We start from the raw sequence: 12,243 nt of genomic DNA, 5'->3' as shown, positions 1-12,243 counted from the left end.
AAGGTGACTGAATACCTAAAAGTGTTATTTTTAGGGGACACAAAGACTACACCTGCCCCTGCACCCTCTTTAGAACTAGCCCCATCAAAGAACATTGTCCATAATTTTGGTGAATTCATGCAACATTCAACTTCATTTTCGATGATAGCAGGTAAATTTTCAACTTCCTAAATAATTAATTCAGTCGTGGAAGAATTAATCCCGGTATCTAAGAAATAGGTGGTATCTTTGTCAATTTCTTCACCTAAGATGTGGTTAACCCTTGGTTCCCTATTTACCTTGACAGCTTTATCTCCTATATGAAAAGTAGCATAAGTAAGATCACATTGTAGGCTTCCCCACATGACAACACTCCATTTTCTGGAGAGTAACATTCCGTAGTGTGGAGGTATATCTACCACAAGGATAGACATGGTTAATTCTACTTTAGGATATGCAACCAGTTTGAATGGTAAGGCATTTATAGTACCTATGACTGTGACTTCCCTAGCATCCATCCCTCTGCATCTACCTTGTTTGGTATCCACCTTCAATCCTAAGGCTTCCATTACTTTAAAAGGCATTATAGTGTTGGAAGCTCCTGAGTCTACCATGCAATTTTTTAAGGTCTTCCCCTTTATGATTAGACTGAGGAAAAAAGGATCAATATCTTCTATGAATGCCACTGAGGAATCATCTAGAAACATTTGAGGAATCTAGGATATGATACCACTGTCCTCTATTACTAATGGAGTCTGTTGGGACATAGTTTGATCTACAATAATATTATTGTTTGCTATTCCACCCAACCATGACAAAGCCTTATTATTATGCTCTTCAATTCTAAAAAGTTCAAACAAGGGCACTTTTATAGTAATTTGAGATAACATGGATATCATATCAATAGGTTCAACCACAGTAGGTTTTACAATAGTACCTAGAATCAGAGTCTTTTGAGTAGTAGGCACCACATTTTGCTTGATAACATCCAGTTCTGACTTCTTTGGTTGCACAATTGGTTTTGTTGCTTCACTTATCTGAAATTGAACCTTCTTCTTTGGTTTCCATTTCTTAACCTTGTTCTCCTTGATCTTAGGGACATCTACATTGACTTTCTTGTTTTGATCATTCATCTTATGAGTGATGTCTTTGATGAACACAATAGATGGCCTTCCTGCATCATTATTTATTGCTCTATTTCTCAAATTATAATTACTATGGACTTGTGAAATCATTTCGGTTGTAATTCTATCAATTTCCTCCTTGGAGGACATTCTTAAACTTGTAAGACCTACATCAGAAAATGTACTGCATACCTTATCTATATCATACCCTTCATCATCTGAAAACACTTGCTGATGATGTAGCTAGTAAACAATTCTATGGCTAGTAATATCATTTTCAGGCTCTTCTGAATCGGAATCTATCAAATCATCACACATACTCACCATATTGCAGCTTATATCATCATGGCTTTTCTCTTCGGTTTCTTCTTCAGCTTGCACTAATTGGCATATAATGCACCACGGTACATTGTCATTCACATTTACAGTGTTCCTTTGTAGGGGGTCTGGAGTACCCTTATCCTTCACATTTTGGGTCTAGTTGGGAACTGGTTTACCATCTTTCCACTGAGTGGTGTAAGGGTAATTTTGCATCCTAGGCTGCCTGTTGAAATTGTTGTTATTCATAGGGGGTCTTTCAGCAACATTTGACTTATTGAAACTAGAGGGATTCATCTTCCTTAGGATTTCTAAAACCTAGCCTATAGTAGGTTCTTCGGGCTTCTTTCCTATAGGAGTTTTGTCACCCTCCCTTTTATTATTGTTCTTAGGATTAAAAAGCTTAGGATCATCCCTCCTACCTAGTTTTCCAAATGCCTTCCTATTATTCTCTATATTTATTGCAACTTTATAGGAATCTCTTAAAGTTTTAGGATCCTTATCCCTCAATTGATGAGCCATTTTACTATCAAAAGCATTGAAATAGGTTGTGAGACAGACGTCTTCATTTAACCTTATAGCTTGAAAAAGTTTGTACATACCTTTTTGGAATCTCACATTGAAATCAAATGTGGACTCATTTGGATTCTTCTTGATATTGTTGAACTCGTTCAACATGAATCTTGCATTAGTGTTGTCCCCATGTTGCTCCTTGAAAAATTTCTCCAAATCACTCCATGAGGTAATGCTGTCATCAGGAAACCTCCTAAACCAATCCCTTGCATCCTCTGTTAGTGAATGCATAAACAATTTCATTACCATGTCTTCATGTTCAACTTCATAATCATTCAACATGTCAATGAAAATCCTTAAATGTTCTTCACCAATAACAACATTATTTCTAGAAAACTTAACCACTTTATCTCTTAAATCAAATGAGATGGGATGTGGGGCACCAAGAATACCAGAAAATGATATTTGTCTATATTTTTCCAGGTATATAGGTTTCTTTTGGAAACCAGGAACATTTGAAGTACTAGCTATATTAGCTTGATTCAGGGGAGTAGCTTAGGACTGTTGTGGTGGGACAAATGGGACTTGGGTGCCAATAGTAGAGGATGAGGTAGGAGCAGATTGGGGTACTCTCTGAGTTAAAATTGTGGGACCACTAACTGGTGCAGGATTTGTAGGTGGGATAGACAAATTGGGCCATGAAGCCAATGCAGAATTAGAATTTATGAATTGGATTTTGCTTCTAGTTTCTGCAACTTGAGCTTCATTCTCAACCTTCTCAAGTTCTTTTTCAAGATCTTCCCTCTCTTTTCGAGCCTTCTCAAGATCTAGATATAATTTAGACATGGAGGGTTGTATAGGTTTGCTTGGTATAGCTTGAGGCTCATTTATTTGGATTCCTATAGGCTTGCCTTTCCCTTTATCTAGAGCTTTTGCAGTGGGCTCTACAGGATCAACTTGAATAGGTTTATAGGCTTGAACTTGAGCAATAACTAGTTCTTGCCTTTGATTTAGGCATTTCTCCTATTCTTGAACTTTAGCTCTTAGATTATCAACATCTCCAAAAAAATCCTTATAGAGAGTTGTGGTATTCTCTTCTAATTTTTTATTTTTCTCTTTGAAAGTAGTCATCCTTCTTAGCAGAGCATCTCTTTCTATTATGGCATCCAAGGTGGCTTGCTCCTTCTCTTTTTGAAGACAAATGCATTTACCTTCTTCCTCAACAATCCATTTCTTCAAAAATTCTATTTCTATCATGTCCCCTTTTCAAATAATTAAAAAATAATAATCTTTGCTAAGGCAGGCAGGCCCAAGAAAGTGAAGTTTCAGAAAAAGGGGGTTAATCTTTGGAAATCATTGGACTAATAAATGAAAATTATTATTAAAATATGTTTCATTAACCTCTCTTGGACATGAGTTAAAATTATGCCCTCTTTTAAGGGGTTTGGAGGCATTTTGGGCTTATTGGAGAACTTGATTCTTTCTCATTCTTTGTTATTCTTCAGAGGTTGCCAAACCTGTGGAGAAGGAGACCCAAGAACGAGAGTTTGCAGGTTTCCAGGGAGACCCAAGAATGGGAGTTTGTAGGTTTCCAAGAAGGCTAAGGATAGGATTTTGAAACCATTCCATGTGCATGCTCATACAGAGTTTGCCTTTGTGCTGAATAATGCAGATTTGTTGGTTTTCGGGTGTTTTTTTTGTATGAGTTTGGTGTTTTCAGTTGAGTATTTCATATCAGTTTGGGTTGCTTCTGTATTTCCAACTTTAAGGTGTTAAAATAGAGCTGAATATATGTATTGGGATGTGATTAAACTTTTGAGATAGATTATTAGTGTTTTTTGTGGTGTTTCTGGGCATTTTTGTGTTAATTTTGGGAGCCCGATGAGCATAGTTTTTGTCCTACATTTGAGAATTGTTGTGTAAAGGCTATACAGATCTAGAAATATCATTTTGTAGGCTTTTATGCTGCTGAAATTTCTATAAAAATTTCCACTTTCAGATTTATTAATAATAGGTGAAGCTGTGAAGCTTTTGGCACAATTTCTGGCATACCCGATTTGGGGTTTCTTGAAAAATTTGGTGGATCTTTGTGATATTAGTTATTTGATCTTGAAAATATGATTAGAGGTTGGGAATATCATAAAAAATCAGAAAAGGGACATTTCAGTGGTATCAGAGCCATGATCTTGCTAGCCTAAGGGTTTGTAGATGTTTGCAGGTCAGTTTTGACAACTACCCAGATCTTGCATTTCAGTTTTGAGAACTACCCAAATCTTGCATGTCATAATTTATGGTTGTATGTTGCTTCTAATAAGATACATGTCAAGATTTATGGTTGCATGCTACTTTTAATCATTTTCATGTTAGTTCTTAGAGAATTCGGTGGTTGTAGAAGTTTGCATGTCAGTTTTGACAACTACCCAGATCTTGCATGTTAGTTTTGACAACTACCATGATCTTGCATGTCAGTTTTGATAACTACCCAAATCTTGCATGTCAAAATTTATGGTTGCATTCTACTTCTAATTATTTGCATGTTAGTTCTTGGTGAATTTGGTGGTTGCATGTTGCTTCTAATCAGCTGCATGTCAAAATTTATGGTTGCATGCAACTAAGTGAAAGAGAAAAAAGATATTTGTAGCGAGAAAAGAATAAAGACATTTTGATCAAACCTCCAATTGAAAGTAAAAGTACAAAATCCAAGTAAGGGAAAAGTATGGCTGATCTAGATGAGATGGCAAAGAAATTCTTCCAACACATCCAAAATACTCAGAAGCAAACAGTGGATAGTTTGGCAGAAACTAGAGAGGCTTTGCGAATATTGACAGAAAAAATACAAGGAGTTGCATCTATTACTGAGAAAGGGAGCACTTCAGAGGACCCAAGAAATCTGAAATCCACACCATCTAAATCAACCAAAACTTTTTTCTTTCCTGCAGATGAGCCACCAGTACCAAATCTAGCCATTAATCCTATGGAAGAAGTTACAAGTAACTTGATTACATTAAGAGCTACTTATAATGGCTTAGATGATGACTTTCGTAGTTCGATTCCTTTTAGAGAATATGTGGATATGATGAACACTTTGATGCCCAAGAAAGAGTACAAAACGGAGCATGACATAAGTGGAAGAGAGCTAAAAAATAAAATAAGCAAGTTTATAGCACCTACTTTTGATGGAACAAATAAAATTTCAGCTAGAGCATGGCTACACAAATTATAGACCTTCTTCACACTTAACCCCATGAAGGAGAGTGATGTTGTTCAAATTGCAAGTCTACAGTTGGAAGATGTAGCCTATGATTGGTGGTATCATGGAATGACTACTCAAGGTCATGATTAGGTAACTACATTTGATGATTTTAGTCAAAGAGTGATAGATAGATTTGACATCAAAGATGATGATTATGAGGATGTTGTTGTGCATGATGGTGAGATACCTAGTGTAGATGAGCAGACATTGAGCATTCATGACTTTTCTGAGAGAGAGTACCAGGCACAGTTAGATGCTTTGTCACATGAGGTTGAGGCTAGTAGTACTTCACATGATTTATCTCGCTAGCTGAAGGTGAGTGAAGACGGTATTGTCACTACATTATCTCATCATGACAGGTATGTGGAGTTAGTTGGTATTGGTCATATTACTCAAGTGAGGATTTTGCTTGAGTTACCAGCTAATTCTAGTTTACAAATATGGACTTGAGATTGTTATATTGGAATTTGGGGTTCAATTGACTGTAAATCTTTAACACTTTTTGGTAGCAGTGATTGTTTGGGTGCTACCATGGATTTGATTAGCAGATTGCACGGTGTTGTCTTTTCTTGTGCCAGTATCTTGTGTGATGTTGGTATTAGTTTTTATACATTGATGTTGGGATTTATTCATATATCCAGTCAACCATATTTTCTGGAATGTGTTGATGATCATTCATATTTGGAAGTGTGTACAGATGAGTCCCAGGATCATATTGGCATTGATGACATCCAGGAGGATGTAGTCGGCAGTTTTGAAAACTTAGTTTCCTTGGGTACAGAGGAGTTGGACAGTAGTGCTAATGTTTTTGATACTCCGTATGTTGATATGAGCTTTAGATTTGATTCATATGATATGGATTGTAATACTCTAGAGACTAGGGACTTTGATTATACTCCTTTAGAGAGTGCATCAGAAGAGGTTTGTAGGAGACAGTCAAGCCAGTGCAATCATGTTTCTAATCAGTTGAGAGTTAGTGACTGAGACATTCCTATCACTTGCCAACATTTTGATGCTGCTCATCAGTTGTTAGCAGTTTATGGAAGGGGTTCTCCTACTAGTGATGAGCAGGAAGGAAGTTATCTTTCCTTGATAGAGATCCACTCTTTATGGGAGGCTATTTGGATTTTGAGACAGAATTATATGCAGTTGGTAGCCGATAGAGATTATCTTATGGAGTGGGGCAGTACATCATATGATGCATTATTGGCCAAGGAAGATGAGGTGAGTGAGCTTACTGAGCAACTTGAGGTGACTTTTGAGATTCTTGAGAGTACACAGTTGGCTTTCAAGGAGTCACAGTTTCATTTGGCTAAGGTGACCATGGAGTTAGAGTGACTACAGTCTTTACCTAATTCTATACAGTCACAAGCTATGGTGTTTGGTGATTTGAGGATGTCCATGGCCAATATTGTTAGAGACAATGGAGATGGGGATGCATCCATCCTTGATACTAACATTGGCATATCAAGTTCAATCCCACTAGAGTCAGGTTTAGTTGAGTTGGGTGTTGTAGCAGATTTTTGTATGCCTGATAGGGTGGTGGCCTCTAGTACTAAAGACACGGAGACTAGAGATGTATCAAAGATCATGTGTGATGTTGGTGAGTCGGCAATTGGCATGGTTCCTGCTAGTAATACTACTCCCTTGGTGATATCTTTGGAGGTAGTAGTTAGTTCCAACATGGTTAATGATCAATTGCAGTTAGTTTCATCTGGATTACAATCTGAGCCACTGACTGAGATTGGCGCATTCTATCAGCATTACACTATGAGGTACACTCATCAATTTACCTTTGATGACCATGTTGATGAGATGATGATACAAAGATGTACTTTGGTTCCTAGTGCTTGTCATCAGTTATGGGATAGTTTGACACCTCAGGATAAGGGTTGTGATGGGCATGACATGGCGATAGGTTCTACAGTTGATAGCTTGATAATACATGACTTAGAGTAGGAGTTTTAGAGTGATGCTTCAGTGGGTGTTGTTATTGATTCTACTCCTTTGGCTATGACATCTCTTGACTTAGCTGGTGATTAGTCACAGTGGGTTGTATCACTTGTTCATGGTGAGTTGTTGACTAAGGTTGGTTTTTTTTTATCAACATTATATTAGAAGGTATGTACATTAGTTAGCATTTGATCCTTGTGTTGAGGAGTTGATGGCAAGAAAATTTGGTTTGGGTTCCAATTCTTGCTATTTATCTTGTGATGGCTTTTCACCATCAGGGGTGCATGGTAGTTATGGTTATGAGATAGTGGTCAGTGATCTACAGAGTTGTGTTGATTAAAGGCATTGTATAGTGTGTGGATTCTCCATACTTGGTACAGTTTCATTCGGGAGCATTCACCATTGTTGCAGAGTTGGATTGTACATTCTGTATAGGCCAGTGGAATGCATTGATGGTCTTTACTGTGTTGGTAGTCCATTTTACTTGGGTTTTGATGTTCTAAGAGTTTGTGTCTCATGGATTTCTAATTGTGGAAGTTGTGATTTTGGAGTTTGGTGGAGCTATAATTGTCCGTTTGATTATGGATTCCTCTTGGTCATATTGCAGAGGATATTGTAGGAGCCTGTCTTAATTGGTAGTAGTATAGTTCATGACTACATTTGGGATCCAGGTGGATTGATTGGTTTATTATTCAGCCATTTCTTGAGGACAAGCAATTTTTGGGAGGGGAGGACTTTTCATGTCCCCTTTTTAGATAATTAAAAAATAATAATCTTTGCTAAGGTAGGCAGGCCCAAGAAAGTGAAGTTTCGAAAAAAGGGGGTTAATCTTTGGAAACCATTGGACTAATAAATGAAAATTATTATTAAAATATGTTTCATTAACCTCTCTTGGACATGAGTTATAGTTATGCCCTCTTTTAAGGGGTTTGGAGGCATTTTGGCCTTATTGGAGAACTTGATTTTTTCTCATTCTTTGTTATTCTTCAGAGGCTGCCAAACTTGTGGAGAAGGAGACCCAAGAACGGGAGTTTGCAGGTTTCTAGGGAGACCCAAGAATGGGAGTTTGTAGGTTTCCAAGAAGGCTAAGGATAGGATTTTGAAGCCATTCCATGTGCACGCTCATACAGAGTTTGCCTTTGTACTGAATAGTGCAGATTTGTGGGTTTTCGGGTGTGTTTTTTGTATGAATTTGGTGTTTTCAGTTGAGTATTTCATATCAGTTTGGGTTGCTTTTGTATTTAAAACTTTAAGGTGTTAAAATAGAGCTGAATATATGTATTGGGATGTGATTAAAATTCTGAGATAGATTATTAGTGTTTTTGTGGTGTTTTCGGGCATTTTTGTGTTAATTTCGAGAGCCCGATGAGCATAGTTTTTGTCCTACATTTGAGAATTTTTGTGTAAAGGCTATACAAATCTGGAAATATCATTTTGTAGGCTGTTATTCTACTGAAATTTCTGTAAAAATTTCCACTTTCAGATTTATTAATAATAGGTGAAGCTGTGAAGCTTTTGGCACAATTTCTGGCATACCCGATTTGGGGTTTCTTGAAAAATTTGGTGGATCTTTGTGATATTAGTTATTTCATCTTGAAAATCTGATTAGAGGTTGGGAATATCATAAAAAATTAGAAAAGGGACATTTTAATTTCAGAGTGCACTTCTTTAGGGTTTGCAAAAGTTGCCTCGAAATTAGCAGGGTCATCCAGATGTATAAGGTTTGGTTCTACATATGGGGCTACTCTTGGATTAAAAGGATTATTAGATGAACTCCTAAATCCTAGCCTATAATTTATATCTGCTATAGGATCTGGTCTTAATGAAGCAATTCCCATAGTAGACATGTCCTTGTCTTGAAAAACTCTCTTATCTGGTAATAGGGTACTGAAAATGCCTCCTAAGAGTCTTGTAGTTTCGAATTCAGAGCTAAGTGAAGAAGACTCTCTTCCTATTACTGGTTGATAATGGGAATTGATGGATGCATTACCTCTAGGTTTCCAAGTAGGATTTTGATCTGTCTTTCTCTCATTTTGGTTCTTCCTACCACCTTGGGGTAGATCAGTATACATTGATACATCGGGATTGGCTCTCATGTAAGCTCTTATGTTTTTTCTCTTGTTAGCCATATTTTCCTTTTTGTTACAATAAGCACTAGCTTCAAAACCTAGATTGAGTCACCACCCTATTTTGGGAAAATATATAATAACACTTTTACTAACTGAAGGAAAACAATACACAAGTAGGAACAAAAATATATGGGACAGACAGACCAATCACTGATGTTGTAAGACTGCAACTCTTGCTTGTTAGATAAGACACTTGGATAGGATGGGTACGTCAGTGTGTAGAAATGGTACTTGGACTCTATCTTCTTTAAATTCTCAAGGTTTGACACTAAAAGATTCCCTTATAACCACGGGAAAAACATAGATCGCATGACACACACATACTCAGCAAGACCAAAGAAACTATAGTACTTTTCATAGATGTGTTGGACAACTCCCCAGTAGAGTCGCCATTTTGTTGGTGTTTTAAAAAGTATTAAAATTACTAAGCGAAAAAATGCTTAATACTAGAATGATAGTACATACACAATCTAAAGACTAGCCTCTTCTTATTAACAATTTCATATGTAAGGTATTTGGACCCAACTTCAACAAAACCATAGATGGTTTTCTACTCTTTTGGCTCTACAAAACAAGGGTGGGTGTACCTAGGGATGGTTCAAAACTGGAACAACTATATGAGGATTATTCTTAGTTTCATTCTAATTCTCATTTCAAGATCCTGAAACATATACATAATTTTTACTAACTTGGTAAAAGCATCCCATAAACAGATATGACCAAGAAATATTCTATAGATCTGTAGATGTTTTTAACAACAATGGCTAACTGAAGCTAAAATATTCCATGCAGACAAGCGCTGGCCAATTTTGAAGATCTATAGGAAATAAAAGTAAAATTGATTTGATGATGCATTTGAATACCCATTTATAATATATTTCTCCTTCAACTGAAATAACTTGATCAGTGCCTAATCCAATGGGGTTCAGAGTCTATAGAAAATTCTTAGATCTATTTTGGTTCCTTACAACAAATTCTATCAGCAATTCTTATCAGAACTTATCATTCAAAATCCTTTTCAATACTTAAGGAATCTTATTACATTCATCAAAGCCTTTATTTAATCCATTGAATTAATAGCAATGATAAATGGATATATAACCTAACTAGATTGCATTCAATTGCACAAGCTTTTACTCATACAACATCAAGGTAGCTAAGTATTTAAAAGGAGACAAAATTCAGAAAGAACTGATATGGGTATAGTTCATAATTTGTATTCATTTCCTTTGAAAATGGTATATCCTTTACAATAGACTCAAAATGGCCTTTAGAAAGAAACACAGCTCATTCTATATTCATGTATTCTCAGAGAATTGACAGAAAAATACATTACAAACTTGCTTTCAAAATTTGAAACAAAAACCAGACTAAGCACAATACTTAGAAGAAATAGAATTCGGACCCTTCTTTAGCCTTGGGATCTCACTTAAATAGTGTGAGATGCAACAAGCTTCAGGCTAAAGACAAATGATAGGTGTCCTTTTAAAAAGGTACTCACCTACAATTCTGTCAAAAAGACAAGAACAAAATAACAGAAAGGCTTATTACAACAAACATTCCTTGGTGGGTCCCTTTTTGTTATGCTTCTCAGTTGTTGAGACAAGAAAACATGATTTGATCTTACAATCATTCTTCATCCTCAGAGTACATAGCCATGAGGTCTGAAAGTGATGTATCATCTTCAGTTACCTACAAACTCACTTTAACCTGGGGATCTTCCATGTCTTTATTAGTAACTACGAGGGTAACTGTTACTTTTTCATCCTCCTCCTCCTCATCTCCTGACATCTATTCTATAAACTAATTTTTCCATTTATTAAAAGCATCATCATCTGGCCAATTAAAACTTAGAGCTTCTCTTTGTATCTTTATTAAAGAATTTGCACTTTCTTCTAAATCATCAAATTCTTTTCTCATAGCAGTATAAAATAATTGTATTTTTACTAGCTCTTCACTTGTCTTTGCCCAGAACCAGTGGCCAGTCTCACTCATGATGTTTATTATTATTTCATTAAATAACTCATCCAACTCCCTTTTCAACTTTTCCTTTTCTTTTATTGTATCAACAGATTCTAAAGCACAAGGAAATAAAACGAATTTTTCAGCCATATATTGGGAAAAATAGAGTGTTAATCTTCTCTGTAAAGAATCTCTTTCATCATCAAAATTCTCTAGCTTATTTAATAAATTGAAAATCTTCTCAACTTGATGATAAGGCATTTAGACTACAGATATACATATGATTGTAATATCATTATTCCTCTCCCTCCATTTCTATGCAAGAGGAGTCAGTTTATCCTTATCTCTATTCAACTCATCCATGAGGGTTACAATTCTTGTCAATTGATCATAAAAAGTTGACCATTTTATTTTATCCCTCAAATATACCACACCCTGCTTTAATTTTTCTTCCTGTTGATTTCTAAATTCTATCTGCAACTCATGTAATTTTGTTTTTTCTACTTCAAAGTCCTCTACAGTATAGAATTGGGGCCTTTCAGGGGTGTCGGGTATTTCAATGATAGGGGTTGATCCAACAAATGACTGTGAAGGGTATGCAATTCTAAGTGTACTGGATTCTCCCACCTTTCTTTTCCCAAGTATCTTCTCCAATTGAGATACCTTGTTTTCCAACTCAATTCTTTTTTTTACTTCTTTATTGTAGGCATCCACCACTATTTCATACTTACTCTACAGATTAGTCATTTCCTTTTCTTGTTTTTCTACAGTGGCCAAGGAAAATTTAGAATAGTCCAAATTCATGTGGGCTGCCTGTACATGTAAAGTATCAACGACCCTCCTCACAATGATACTCCCTATTAGTCCTGAATCATCAGGTTGTAATGGAGTAGTCCTAGACCCTCTTTTTAATGACCACATAACAAGGGCAGCTTGATCATTATTGAATGCTATTCCCAAGAATTCCTCTTTATCTGGATCCTATAATCCTAAATTATTTGACACAGAATTA

This window comes from Cupressus sempervirens, chromosome 3 (genome assembly GCF_028749045.1).
Source record: "Cupressus sempervirens isolate cs-2001-9-10 chromosome 3, ASM2874904v1, whole genome shotgun sequence".
Taxonomy (NCBI): Eukaryota; Viridiplantae; Streptophyta; class Pinopsida; order Cupressales; family Cupressaceae; genus Cupressus; species Cupressus sempervirens.
The sequence above is the reverse complement of the archived record's forward strand: the minus strand, read 5'-3'. Positions refer to the sequence as shown.